Source organism: Canis lupus, chromosome 21 (genome assembly GCF_003254725.2).
Source record: "Canis lupus dingo isolate Sandy chromosome 21, ASM325472v2, whole genome shotgun sequence".
In the NCBI taxonomy this organism is placed as follows: domain Eukaryota; kingdom Metazoa; phylum Chordata; class Mammalia; order Carnivora; family Canidae; genus Canis; species Canis lupus.
In genome coordinates, this window is record NC_064263.1 from 11,207,446 (window position 1) to 11,223,333 (window position 15,888).

The 15,888-nt window shown below is 36.1% G+C and overlaps 1 protein-coding gene and 1 pseudogene across 4 annotated transcripts in view; one reads left to right on the plus strand and one right to left on the minus strand.

Moving 5' to 3' along the window:
* The window catches only part of GRM5 (glutamate metabotropic receptor 5), a 510,774-nt gene that overhangs the window by 53,492 nt on the left and 441,394 nt on the right, over positions 1–15,888 (plus strand). The gene's annotated exons all lie outside the window — the stretch shown is intronic.
* LOC112642192 (small nucleolar RNA U3) lies at positions 15,424–15,500 on the minus strand (annotated as a pseudogene).

Sequence of the window (15,888 nt, forward strand, 5' to 3'; positions counted from 1 at the left end):
TAGCTAATCTAGAAAAACAATACATATCTGTTTTACTTCTAACATTTGTCATTTATCACATTTATAAAACTCTCACATGAGGCAAGCTAACATATCATCCTAAAGACTGATCTAATCTAAACTGAAAAGGGAAATAAAACTGCATGTATCAACTTGGTCCACAGGGACTTGGATTCAGTGAAATATGGAGAATGGATCATATTAAATTTGTAATGATGCAGCTAATGAATAATGAATGTTCTGGTGTCTGGTGCTATCTTTGAATAATCATCTGCAAACATATGTTTTTTTTCAGGACTTCATGGGATGTTGATTTTATGCAAACTAGAAATCCTCTACCATCTGTAATGGCAAACAAGTTCTCAGTGCTTTGCCTAATAATAGAGCACTGAGTGAATTTTATGAAATTATTTGAACAGTATGAGACGATTTCTTAATGTCATTCTTGAGCATTGCCTTCTTGCTTTTTGGGCTGGCTGATGTGCTGAAGGTTTAAAAATTTTTTTTTTAAATTTTTTGGTCTCTGTATGGTGTATAAATTTTGTTCAATTTTGTGCATGCTTTGAATACATGTCTCTTTCAACGCACTTCCTTCTTTGTCATATTAGAGTGTGAATTGCCAAAAGCTGTGCAGCAGTAGTTCTTGCTTCTTTTAGTAGACTCGGCCCTAGAGACAGAATTATATATATATATAGGATAGGCTATATCCTATCCTATATATATATATACCAAAGGTAGAGTTATAAGATAATTGTTTTTTTTCTACTTACATGGATTGTACCAAAAAGGCCTCTGTTTGCAATAAGCAAGATAACCAAATTGACTCTCTCCTCATGCTAAATTAAATGGTCCTCACTCTGCTCATGGTAATTTGATGCCAGGGCTCACTGAATTGATTCTGGATGCTCTCATCTAAGGAATGTGAACCAGCATGTTAAATTCCTGATACTTTCTACAGATATTTACTTGCTAGTGTAATGTCAGGTATATTTTGCCTTCTTTTGTCCAGAGCTCCGTTGCAACAAAAGTCTACTGATTCTACTGTTTACTTTATCTTTAATTTATTTTCCTTTGAGCAAACATTTCCCACTTTATTATTTTAATTTATGATTCTGTCTTTCTTCTCCCTTTATCCCTTTCTCTCTTTCTTTCTTTCCTTTTGAATCAGTATGGAAAACATATCCTTTAATCTATGCATTATTGCTGTGAAATAAACAGCTTGGGTGACAAAATAGCTTGGTGGTTTATAGAACTAGGTTTGGAATCAAAATAATTTGGGGTCAAATCCAGACATGGTTCCTTAGTAGTTATGGAAGAAAGGGCCAGTCATTTAACCTCCTTCAAAGCAAGTTTCCTCATTGATGAAAATGTCTATAAGATGATATTGGTGTCTTGTATCTGTTAAAAGGAGTGATATAATCCACATAATAACAATGTCATGAATATTAGGTACAATAATGGAACCAATATATTTAGCAGACTTATTCCTAGTGATATCTCAGTAAGGGATCAAGATTCTGTGACTGCTACTTTGACAGTAGTGTTGGTGGTGGTAGTGGTGGCAGCAACAAAGATGCATCATTGTGCTTTATCAAGTGTACCATATCCACTTCCTTCTGTAAGTACATTGCAAAATTCTAGTTATTGGTGTTGGGGTGCCACTATGACTGAAAGGTCAATTTTCTGTGAAGTTTTGGTTTTCAGTGATCAGGATTAATTTTTACATGTAAGCAAACTGAAAAATTCTTTTGCAGCTCCAGACAGACTCTCCACAATATATTTTTATTATATATATATATATATATATATAAAACAGCTAGACATATTGAACTGATAATATAGATCTCATCTCTCCTTTAAATTATTTTTATAAAATCCTCAACTGCATTAGCCTGAAAACCTTTATGAATATATTAAAAAATTTAATCCCTCTGCCCGCAAAAACTAACATCTAAATTAGCGTTGCTCTATTATGTTAAAATACGATAAGACATCTGACTGTAAATTACTGAAAGTAGAGCTTATGAAGGATTATAGGAGTTGTAAAAGGAGAGAAAAAAGAGACCAATGCATTAGGAAAATTCAGCAGATGTACTATAAACATTAATTACAGCTCACCAAGGTTTTGTTTACTAAGGTTAGCAGGTCCTAAGTCATTGAGTTCTCTTAGAAAATGGCCGCAGTTAGCTTTGCACCATAATTTATAAAACAAAGATATTGTTTCTTTCTCCAAATTGAACCACACAAAATTATTATTATTTTGTAAAGATTTTATTCATAAGAGACACAGAGAGAGAGGCAGAGACATAGGCAGAGGGAGAAGCAGGCTCCATGCAGGGAGCCCGATGTGGGACTCGATCCTGGGACTTCAGGATCACACCCTGAGATGAAGGCAGGCACTCAACTACTGAGCCACCCAGGCATCCTAAACCACACAAAATTAAACACAGATTTTCTTATCTGTCTCTTGTAAAGCAAAAGTGGGAGAAACTTATGGTCTACCAGGATCCTTAACAAAATCAAGGCTTCTCACTTTTTCATATTTATGAGCCACCCTACTAACTTTCCTTTTGCATTCTCATCATATGGGGTATTATAAGTGGCCCAAGTGGCTCTCTGATACAGGAAAGGGTATTGGGATAGGAAGAAAGAGACCTTTGTTATACAAACTATTCTTCCACTATCTAGCTGTGTGGTCCCCCATAGTTCTCTGTGCTTTGCAATTTCTCATCTATAAAACGTGTTTTTTTTAAATATTACTAGTTCTAAACATATTTAATCACAGCGCCTTTGAGAATACTATGAAACCTGTAAATTTTCTTACCAGAAATATGGAAATCTTTTTCAAATAAACCTATATGCAGTTTCAATTATTCTGTGCTATCTTGATGCTCTTACAATTGTATGGACCCTACCTAGGCTAAGGACCTTTACTCTGGGTGATTGCTACTATAATTCCATAATTCTGTGATCCTTAGACATTTAAAATTTTTCCCTCAAATAGCTTGTACTATTTAGGGAGTGGTGGGAAAGCGTATGTGAAAAGATTCTAGGGAAGAATTCTGAGACTGGGACATGTCCTTTTGTACTTCCTGTAGCTTTGGATTTACTGTGAGATTTGGGCATTGTTATATAGTTCCTCTGGGTCATCTTTGTAGGATAACATAGTGGAAAAATCTTGGACTTTGAAGTCAGATCTCAGTGCACATTCTGGTTACTTCATATATTCACTGTGCAACTTTAAGGGAAGTTCTTTTTGGGCATGCTTCCATTGTATATAAATCTGTCTAATCATATGTGGTCTTGAGGTTTTAAAAAATATGGATAAAACCTATTTGCCTGGCATTTACATCAATCCCATGCAACTGATTCCCTGTCAAATCTTAGAAGATCTTAACAGTCGTTACCCTGCATCCATCCTTCCTCTTAGCACTTTGCATCTCCAACCTCAGTCCTCTTGCAACTCCTTCCAAGTCTTCAGACAGTGTGTTGATTGAGATGTAGCCTGTGATATGGTGTGCTTGCAGCCTCTCAGGCTCTCATATATGGCTCATCACACATGTCAAAGCCATCGTAACAAATTGAATCCTAGGTACCCTTACATGTGCACCTGCTGTTCCCAAAGTAATATTGACATTAAAATACACTCATATTCTACATTTAAAAGTTTTCTGATACTAAAACTGTAAAACTACTTGTATGTTTTATAATTATGAGGTTTAAGTTTTAAAAATTCATTTTCTGTTGCCTTAGTATGTGTATGCATAGGAGCACATACGTACTTATGTGTGTATTATGTATATACATATGTAAATGGAGAAATGGAGCTCATTACTTGATGTATGTTTCAATTTGCAGATATTTCATTACATTTTTTAATAATAAATTTATTTTTTATTGGTGTTTAATTTGCCAACATACAGAATAACACCCAGTGCTCATCCCGTCAAGTGCCCCCTCCAGTGCCCACCAACCAGTCACCCCCACCCCCCGCCCTCCTCCCCTTCCACCACCCCTAGTTCGTTTCCCAGAGTTAGGAGTCTTCCATGTTCTGTCTCCCTTTCTGATATTTCCTACCCATTTCTTCTTATTTCATTACATTTGTAAACATTTTGAATTCACATTTTTTGTGGCTTAGAGACAGGGATTGTTTTGTTTAGGTCTTTAGCAGTTTGGATAGTCTGTCAATTTTATATGTATTTTATTGTTTTCCCTAGTGGACATGATGGCTATGTGAGTTTTTTCCAGCTTTACTGAGGAATAGGTGACAGTTAAGATTGTAGAAGATTTAAAGTGTACCTCCTGATGATTTGATACACATATACATTGTGAAAGGATTCCTTCCAGCTAGTTCATTCACACAGCCATCACCTCACATACAATGACTATGGCAGACTCCTAGTTTTGTCATCTATTAGATGATCTTGAGTAAATTCCTCCATTTCTCTAAGTTTTGTCAATGGACTGCTGGTTGTCATTCAAGAAAACTTAGGATAATTAGTGATTGAAATGAAGAGTATAATCTAATTCTTCACTTTTCAGTGTTTTCCACAGTTAAAATTAGCTCATTCAAAATTGAAAGTTTAAGGAATACCAAAGAAGGAAGAGAGTTAAGAATAAAGATTAAAATTACATGATTTACAATTTAGTGTCATTCCATCCATGAATGCTAACATGTCAACTTACCTTTGCTTCAACAAATTGATTCATTTTATACACGAGATGAACTTATAAACCCTGAGACAATTCTCTACATTTTAGTTTTGTTTGTATTTTGTTTTTGTAAGGGGGGTAAAAGAGGAAGAGATGCATAAAAAGGACTAGACACTAACAGTGTCTTTTATATGGTGTTCAAAGTGATAAGGCTAAAGGCAGCTTAGACTGTTCATTAGCGATATGTACAGTGGTATCCATTGTCAGTTACTTAAAAAAAATTATGCCCAAATGCCCTTAATTAGGAAACAAACTCCAAAGAAATAACAGAAGCAAATGAAAATGCAGGAATTTTAAAAGAACCCATGCAGTTATTGTTCCTTCTATTCTCTAAACATGCTTTCTATTGATTGCTTTTACTGAAATCATTACTTATATATGACCACCCAGAAATCATAACTTACTGTATATTGTGAAGAAACAAAATTTTGCCTGGAGTGTGAATCAGAGTTAATGAGAGATTTCTTTAAACTTATACCAGAAAATGCAAGAAAGTAGAGTAGACCTAACTATATTCTTTAATATCAGAAGATAAATGAAATTTTGTGCGTGTGAAACTAGAGAACTTCAGTCTACAATGAAAACAATAACAGTGACAAAACTGTTGCATTGTGAGTTCAATTATAAGTGAAAATATTAGCAATTAGTGAATTATTATTTATCATTTAGTCTAGCCATAGTTTTGAGTATATGCTATTGACAGATCTTTTACAATCTTGATTTCTATACAAACATAGCCATGAAGAATAACATTTAGGTGAGTAAAAACAGACTATTTAGTAAAACAATTTTACAAGAAAATAGTCCTTGTTTATTGATGTATACTGGAAAAAATAGTGTGAGAGAAATGTTATTTGTGATAGTGATCTGAACATAGTCAAATTTAATTTTACTTGGAATATTCGCTTAATTACTCAGCTAACCATGACTCTTTCTTTTGTTAGCAAAGTCAGTAGTTTATGTAATAAATATTCTGTTCCTTCAGTTTATGTATCCACACTGGATAAAGCTTTTTTTTTTTTTTTTTCACATAGGATCCCAATGAACAAATTTTGGTCTAGAGATTTTTTTTTCTCCTTTATGCAATACTATTATTCGACAGACTCCTTTTTAGTCAAGACTCAACGAAAAGAAAAAATATAATTTTAATTTTATTCTATATCTAAAAGTGAAGATAGGTATTTTTCTGAGTGCATTATAATCACACTAAAGTTTGAAATTCTGCTTTCTAAGTGGTTCTCAGGACTGCTTTCTTAAAATTTGAAGTTATAGGGCAGCTCCAGTGGCTCAGCAGTTTAGCACCGCCTTCGGCCCAGGGCATGATCCTGGAGACCAGGGATTGAGTCTCATGTCGAGCTCCCTGCATGGAGCCTGCTTCTTCCTCTGCCTGTGTCTCTGCCTCTCTCTTGCTCCTTCTCTCTCTGTATCTCTCATGAATAAATAAATAAAATCTTTGAAAAAATAAAATTTGAAGTTATAGATGCTTTAAAATTTTAAAGAGATGTAACAAATAATGCATAAACGGTTGCCACTGAAACCATCCAAATGTAGTTATTAATGACACAGCAGTGAACTGAGGAAGATTAGGGAATCAGAGACACTCAGGACCCACAGCACCTTCTTTTACTTCTAACCTTGATTACATAAGAACCCTCTAACTGGGGATCCCTGGGTGGCGCAGCGGTTTGGCGCCTGCCTTTGGCCCAGGGCGCGATCCTGGAGACCCAGGATCGAATCCCACGTGCATGGAGCCTGTTTCTCCCTCTGCCTATGTCTCTGCCTCTCTCTCTCTCTCTCTGTGTGACTATCATAAAAAAAAAAAAAAAAAAAAACCCTCTAACTGGTCTCTGTCCTTCCACTTTGTTCTTCCAATCAGTTCTGTACTCTGGAGATCAGAAGTTTCTTAAATATTGACCTGTTCACAATACTCTTCTGCATTAACTCCTTTACTGCTTTTGGATAAAACCCATAGTACTTAGAAAGGCATGCAAGGCCCTCCATTATCTCTTTCCTTCTTACTTCCCCAGGCAATATTTCTTCTCCGTCTTTGACTCAGACCTGTATTCTATTTGTAAATACCCTAAAACATGAAATAACTGAGAACAACAACAACAACAGTAACGAAAACCATTCCCAATGATTGATTACCAGCAATGTGATCAGTCACTGAATTTGGAGTTTTTCCTTATACATCTATTTAAGAAATACATTATACTTAGTGGAGAGATCCATTGCCAAGCGAAAAACACTGATCATACAGATCAGGCAACAATGAATATATTCCCTGCCTTCCTGGAGTAGCAGTGATAGAGTGGAGAGGAAAACAAATATATTCCCTGCTCTCCTGGGGTAGTGATCATGATCACGGATTGGAGAGGAATGCACATTCTCACTCAAGCAAATGCAAAGTTTCATTTTTGTTGAGCTACAAAGTAAAGGGAGCAAGTATGAGAGGAGCATGTGACCTAATCAGGAAGGATGGGAAAGGTGCACTTGAGATAAGAGGTGGAGAATGACTAGAAATTAAGAGGTGGAGATACAGGAGTATAAGATAGAGACAGTATGTAAAATACAAAGAGTAGGAGGGGGCATAGATATGTGTGAACTTCAAGAAAGACAGGGTGGCTGCAGCACAGAGCATGGGGGGAAGGTGAGTCCTGAAAGTGATTTTAATGAGGTGGTCATGGGCAAATCAATGAGGTGGTCAGGGGACAAATTATTCAAGAGCATTTAGCCCTTGATTAATTATTTGGTTTAGGAAGCAATGGAAATTATTTGGGGCTTTTAAACAGTAGTACAACTTTACCTGGTGTGTATTTTGAAAAGGTTCCTCAGCCTCCATGGTGGAGAATAAGTTAGAAGTAGGGGTCCAATTGAATGTAAGGAAGAGTGTGAGAGAGGATGTTTGCTTATATTTACGCTAGTTTGGAAATGATGAGTGTCAAAAGAAGTACATATATATATTTTTTTTTATTAAAGATTTTTATTTATTTATTTGACAGAGAAAGAGTATAAGCAGAAGGAACAGCAGGCAGAGGGAGAGGGAGAAGTAGGCTCCCCTTTGAGCAGTGCCCAAGGTAGGGCTTGATCCCAGGACCCTGGGATCATGACTTGAGCTGAAGGCAGACGCTTGACTGGATAACCCACCTGGGCCCCCTTTAAATACATGTATTGTGGAAGTAGAATATATTATTTCATTTTAGCCTGACAACAATGCTATGCAGTAGGTCTTATAAAGTCCACTTTACAGATCAGTCCGTTGAGGCTTGAAGGAGTTACATAAATTGACTTAGTCCCATAGGAATGTGTGACATAGTGAGACCACAGAAACCAAGCGTCCCAATTCTAGATCGTACTCTTTCAGCTGTGCTGTTTCCCTTCCATGTTCTGCCATGTTATATGTCTCACTTTGCCATGATTTTCCATTACTTTTAACTCAGCTGGTAATCCCCTTAGTTTAATGAATGCCTACAAGTCTTCCCCAACCACTGCCACTTCAGGCTCCGGTCCCTCTCAATGTCTGTGCTCCATGATTTCACAGCACATTGTGCTTTCCTGCTGTTTCCTTATTTCTTTCACTAACAGCTCCTAAAGACAGGAGGTAGGACTTCTATTTTTATAGTCCTGATGCCTAGCAACATGCCAAATGTGAATAGGTAAGAAACAAAATTTATATTAAAGGAATGCTTAGGATAATCACCTAGATCAAGCAACTCGAACATGCCCAAGAGCCTCTATACAGCATTCATAGCAAAGGATCACTGAAGACATCCCTTGACAGTAAATTACTGACTACTTTCTAAGTGCCAGCCATTAAACTAGACACTTGCTGCATTATCCTATTTTATGCTCACAAAGTCTTTAAAATATAGGTGTTATTGTGCCCATATTGCAGATGAGAATACTGAGTAACTTATCTAAGATCATCAGGTCCACAATTCGAACTTAAATCATTCTGAATTCAAATATCTTTGACCTACATTACATTTTGTCCACCCTGTTATGTTTGGCCTTTTTTTGAGCTCTCTAATGCGAGGTAGGAAATGACATCTTGACTTTCCTGACCCTAGCCTCCAAATTACATATCTTCCCCAAGTCAAAACCTGACAGAAACAGGTGGTTCTTTTTGGCCTCTGTTGCTTTTGCTCTTTCCAGCCCCTTCTACTGATGGAATGTATAGCCTGCAGTTAGCATACAGTGACGTGTGTGCATCTTTTGCTCAAATGATGAGAAATCTTTCAACAAGTTTTGGCAACAACTGTTTCAAATCTGTTCCTTTTACAAATGCATTAAAAGCTATAAGACATAGTAAAATATTTTAACAACTAGTTGTGGAAACTTACTTGTCAGCATAAACCTAAGGATAGACTTCACCTAAGTAAGAGCTTTGCTAAATGTTGGCCCTGCTTCCAGTAAAATCCTTTTGTCATAGAAGGCAGTCATGTCCTAAGCCCAGCAACATCTAGATCTGCCAGACTGTGTTCCACTTTTGGAGGTGAAATCATGGAGTTCTCAACTGCATGTAACCTATATATCATCTCTCTGGGTTTCATAGCTAAGTGGACTGAGGAACCAAGTAGAGACGCGGTTGAAAGATAGTATCTTCTGTAAGAGAGAATGGATTTCTAGTCTCAAAATGATGAATATTTCACCCAGTTGGATGTAGGATCAAAAAATTGAAGATTTTGGGATCCCTGGGTGGCGCAGCGGTTTGGCGCCTGCCTTTGGCCCAGAGCGCGGTCCCGGATCGAATCCCGCGTCGGGCTCCTGGTGCATGGAGCCTGCTTCTCCCTCTGCCTGTGTCTCTGCCTCTCTCTCTCACTGTGTGACTATCATAAATAAAAAAAAAATTGAAGATTTTGAGTGGACTTTAAAGTCCATGTAATCAAATTCCTTTTCTCACCAACCTTACAAACTGGCACACTTGGCTGTGCTTTATAGAAGAGCAAAATGCTCCTAGAAGGATAAAAGTAACTTGCTCAAATCCCAGAGGTGGTTTTCAAACCCAGGTCTAAATGATCCCAGAGTCTAAGCTCTTAAACATTAAGACCTTTTCCTGCAGATGCTTTCCTTGGTTAACTTAGGTGTGCTGTATTTTTCCTTTTGGTTTCAGGTTAGAGATCCCAAATCCTATAAGCTTCCCTTACATGGTATGTCTTTATTCTGTCCTCACCAATGGTCCCCAACCTGGTTACTAAAGGAAAAAGCAAAGACTGCCCCCTCCCCCTAACCACATGTAGAAGGTCTTTCACAGAGACAATCAAAAGTGTAAATGTAAAACAATGTGAGAAATCTAATTTTAAGTTAAGTTGCAGAATAAAACTATGAATATTAGAGACATTTTCAGGCTTCATTGCATTTAACATCTATCCTTGGTAAATAATATGGTGTCAAAATATTAGAAGCCATATTTTCTTGCTGAATAAATGAGAAACTTACCTTAGAAATCTAAATGTAAATCTCTTGGAATTTAACATAGAGGATGATAAGTGACAATCTGGTGTAGCCTCTGGCATTTAGGAAAACATTGTGGGATATTCATTCATAAGAAAATACAGCATTTAGCACCTATTAATTTGCCAGGACCTCTGCTACATTCTCTCTTTCTGATTGCATTCCTCCAGTACCCTCAACTCCAGTAACTCTTTGATTCCACGGAGACCTAAAACTCATTGACTTTACTTCCCTTTTTAGTCTCCATCTTCCTTCTCAAGTCCTCATGACCATTTCATTCAGTCTATATTTCTAATTCAACTTTATACTCACTCATTGGCATAGCATTATTTTCCCTTGTACATAGTTCCTGCCACCAGATTTGACTGGTACAACTGCAGCCTCAGCTGAGCACAGTTTCTCTTTTTATACCTGCACCTGAGCCACTGAATAGAGCTGGAGAAAACACACAATGATACTGACTACTTTTACTTTAATTTATTATCATAAACCTTATTGGCCCCAATTTACTGCCTGTCAATCCTACAGCCACATTTTGTTAGTTCTATTCACCCTCCCAGTGCCCTATATTACTATTTCACACCTGCTCCTCTCTTCTGAAATCTGTAAAATTTATCTGGCTCTTTACATTCAATAATGACCTCCCTTCTTACTTCACTGAGAAAACAGAGAAAAATCAGGAGAGATCTTAATTTTCTTACCAATAGATCCACCAAGGCCCCGGAAATTCTCCCTATGCATTTTGCTTTCCCTACTGTTATAATAGACGAACTAAAGTCCTAAAGATTATTATGGTCTTGGGGATGTGGCTCCTTTCTTCACTGAATGTAATAGCTAATGATGGTGGTAAAAATTAAACCGATACCTGTGTGTAACTTGATGTCAGAAAAATTGGGCAGAAGTTCCACATCTGTCATTAGCTGGTTATATAACTTTGGGAGTGGGTGAAAATACATCTCAAACCACATTTCCCTGTCTTTAAAAAAAAAAAGGCAGCGATATCCACTATCTATAAGATTTTAATGAGATAACAAATGTTAATATTTTTTTAAATTATAAAACATTTTTGCTTGAAAAGTAGTATTCCTTCATCAGAATTAGGGCTACAGGGTCAGCTGCCTAGGCTGTGTATTGCACTAATCTAGTAGAAGGTGAGGAGGGAGGCTTTCACATCATTTTGGTGTGAATGCACCATTAGCCTTGTGCTTCAAATAACACTTATTTAAAAGTTCAAGCTAGTGTCTCAGTATTTCCCATTGCAGTTCACTCTTGCTTTCCAATTTGCAGAAAAATTGGAAATTAAAAATTAGTCATTAATCCTTTAAGATCTAGTTCAAGTGTGGCCCTTAGAGCCTTCCATGCCATCTAGACAGTCCTTCCTCCATGCTCCAGAAATTCCCATTGTTTGAATTCAGCCTAATGCACCCAACACTGTACAACCCACCCCTGTCTTTCTGTCTCTATATCACCCCCTCACTGGACAGATTCCCCAAGGGAAAGGATTTTCAAGGCTCTGTTGCGATTTGTTTGAGTCTTGTTTTAGCAGGAAGAAGGCTGGCACTATAATGGGTAATGGGCTTAAAACACTGCCTTGTCTGTTTTCAGTACCTTCCTCTGAGCCCACTTCAACCTTTCCCTCCACAGCAAAACCTGTGAGAGCAGAGGTGTGTCTAACCTATAGTTGTTTCGGGCACTAGGACAGTGCCATCATTGTAATAAATACTAAGCAAATGTTTGTGGGGAAAGAAAACACATAAGTTCTTCCATTTAGTTAACGTAACTGTTCAAGCACGTAATCTGTGCTTTATCATGAGAAAAGTGCTGAGGACAGAGCCGTGAACGATACTAGTTAAAAACTCCTTTTTGGTGCTTTTATTCTACTGGTGAAGAAAGACTGTGAAAATAAATAATCAATGAACCCTAAAGTATGTGAGTGTGGGATAGGCTAGATTGAATGTTAGGTAAATTTCCTAGGGCAAGGGGGAACTGGGGACTTTGGGAAACAGTATCAAGAAGTTTAGGTAGTGAGGTATGTGGCTATCTAGGGAAGAGCATTCTAAGAGATGGGAAAAAGTGCAGAATACTTGACAGAGGTGGGAAGGCTTTGCAGAGTTTTAAACAGAATAGCAATATTATCTGATTTATGCTAAAGTACATAAAAACACAAGAGTGTACGCTGATTGTACAGTGTATAACAGTTGATTTTATTAAATATTCATTTTTGTTGGTTCTGTGTATTTTATTGATGTTGGACATATGCAAAAAAAAAAAAAACCAAACAAACAAACAAACAAAGATTGCCCTTGTTGCAAAGAATGTATTTGGAGAATATATTTATCAATGCACACATCATATATTTGGTGAATAAAGGAATGAATGAACTTGAATGACAGTTTGATAAATGGTAGTCTACCAGGATTCATTGCAAAAAAAAGCCTGTCTTTATTTGGGAACCAGAGTCAACAAATCCAGTTATTTGCATTAACAGCTTCTCCTTTTTTAGTATTTTTTAGGAAATGAGGGCTCCCAAATGGGATTTTTCTAATGTTCTTGAATGTTCATGCATATCCGGTTTGCTAAATATATCCACCAACTCCTTTCCTGATGCAAATAACTTACACATTTTAATAAAATTCTTCTGTTCCTTGTTACGACTTCATTTAAAGTATAATCTTTTGGAACTCTCAATTGTCTTCCAACTTTGGCACTTTACATCTTTCTTAACCTAAATACAGTTAGGAAAGCAAGCTGAAAATAGATAAATTTGAAATAGAAGCTGATGCATTTAAGCCAAGAGGTTTAGAAGACAACATGTGCTCCAAGCACTTCCTTTATGCCCACATGCCTTTTAAAATGTTGTTATCACCATATTTCCAGAACTCTCCTGGGGAAGAAAACAGCTCACAGTTCCAAGAAATATAGGTGCTTCTTATTTTAATAAAAGTAAAAATCACGCCAAAGTGAGAGCATTAAGAAAAAAAATAGGATTTAGAATTTTTGTTTTAGTAATGAAAATATGCCTAAAATATATGTTTTGTTTTTGTTGGCTTTATTATGATTAAGGTGATGTTATTTAAAGCTCTTGAATGATTTATTTTTAATAAAGCAGGATGCTGATGTTAGGGCTTTTAAAAATAAGCATTTAATTTTGAGATAATTACAGATTCACATGCAATTGTGAGAAACATACAGAGAGACCTCCTGTATTCTACACAGTTTCCTCCAATGGGATTTTGCAAAACTGCTGTACAAATCATCCCCCAGGTAGTGACGTGAGTACAGTCAGGACACAAAGCAACTCCCCCACCACAAGGATCCCTCATGCTTCCTTTTTTATAGCAGCATCCACCCCCCCTTCCCACTTCCACACTCCTCACCCCTGGCAACTGCTAATCTTTTCTCAGTTTCTACCATTTTGTCATTTCAAAACTGTTACGTAAATGGAACCCTGTGGTGTGTGACCCTTTGGGATTGGCTTTATTTAGCATAAGCCTCTGGAGATTTATACAGATTGTTGGATGTATCAATGGCTTGTTCTTGTTTATTGATAGGCAGTGTCCATGGTATAGATATACTACAGTCTCTTTACCCATTCACCAATTCTTGAAGGCCATCTGATCTGATTCCTGGTTTTGGCTACGACTAATATACGACTATTATATACTAATAGAATATACTAATGTATGACTGCTATAAACATTCCAGTACAGTTTTGGTGTGTGAACATAACTTCTCATTTCTCTAAGATAAATACCCAGGAGTGCAATTTGTTGAGTTTGTAATGTAGTGAAAAGCTTTGTTTAATTTAGTGTTTTCCCCCCAAGAAACCTCTAAACTGTTTCCCAGAGTGGTTGTATCATTTTGTATTCTACTATTGATGTATAAATAATTGGTGGTGTCATTTCATTTCTTTAAAAAAATTTAGGCACCCTGTAAAGTGTATAGTGATGTTTCTTTGGTATTTCCTTTATGGCTACTGATGTTGAATACCTTTTCACATGCTTACTTGTCATCAGTATATCCTCTTCAGTGAAATGTCTGACCAAGACCTTTTGCCTGTGTTCTAATCAGAATATTTACGTATTTATTCATGTATTCATTTTTACTTTACATAGTCTACACAGTATTCCTTTTTTGGCTATTTGGTTTACAAATATTTTCTTCCAGTCTGTAGTTTGTTTTGTTGTGTTTTAACATGCTTAATATGGCCCTGTGTAGAATATAGTTTTTAATTTTGACAAAATCCAAAAATAAAAAATAAAAAAATTTTTGACAAAATCCCATTTATCATTGTTTCCTTTTATAAATCTTGCTTTCCATGTCAAGTTTTAGAATTCTTTGCCTATCCCTAAATTATGAACATGTCTTTCTATCTTTTCCTAAAACTTTTATAATTTTAGGTTTTTCTTTAACTCCATGATCCATTCTGAACTATTTTTTCATATAACTTAAGGGGTTTAGATGAAATTCTTTTTTTTGACCTATGGATGACAACTTACTGAGGCATCATTTGTTGAAAAGGCTCTATTTCCTCCATTGAATTGCTTTACCCCTTTCTCAAAAATCAATTGGCATATTTGCGTATTTGTGTGGGTATATTTCTGAGTTCTCTGACCTATTCTCTTGATCTATGCATCTATCCTTCTGCTAGCACCAGACATTGTCGGTTACTGTAACTATATACTGATTGTGAAACCAGTTAGACTGACCTTATTCTTCCCCTCCAAAATTGTTTTAGCTATTCTAGTTCCTTTACCTTTGGATAAACATTTTAGAATTATCTTGATCTGTATCTACAAAAAAATCCATATATGTTTTGTTAGATTTAGACCTAAGTACTTCATTTTTTTGAATAATGGTAAATGATATAGCATTTTTATTTTTTTGTATTCTCATGTTTATTGCTCATATATAGAAATACAATTAATTTTTTTGTTTTTTTATATATTTATTTTTATTGGTGTTCAATTTGCCAACATATAGAATAACACCCAGTGCTCATCCTGTCAAGTGCCCGCCTCAGTGCCCGTCACCCAGTCACAATTAATTTTTATGTTTATCTCAGATCTTGCAGCCTTGCTACACTCACTTGCTAGACTAAGAACTGTTTTGTAGATTTCTTGGGATTTTCTATTTAGACAATAATGGCATTCTCAAATTGGGATAGTTTTATTCCTTCTTTTTCAGTTTTCTACCTTTTATTGACTATTGCACTTATTAGAACCTCTAGCTCTATTTTGTTTTGTTTTTTTTTTTTTTTTTTGGTACCCTACACGTTCAGAGAAACTTCTCTAGTAACAAACTATAGAAATGATCCCTGAAAGTATAGTCTTCCTCTAGCTCTATTTTGAATGAGAATGGGAGGATCAGACATCCTTGATTTCTTATCAAACTTAGAGAAAAGCATTCATTCTTTCACCATTAAGTATGACATTAGCTGTTAGTTTTTGTAGCTGTTCTTCATCAAGATAAAGTTCCCCTATATTCCTATATTCCAGGGAGTTATTTTTCATTCTAATGAATTGATGTTGAGTTTTTCTACATTGATTGATGTGATCATATGAATACATATGGTATATTACACTGATGATTTTCAAATATCATACCAGTCTTGCACCCCTGGTATAAACATCACTTGGTCATGGTGTATAATTCCTTTTATATATTGCTGATTTCTGTATGCTGATATTTTGTTAAGGTATTTTGTGCATATATTCATGA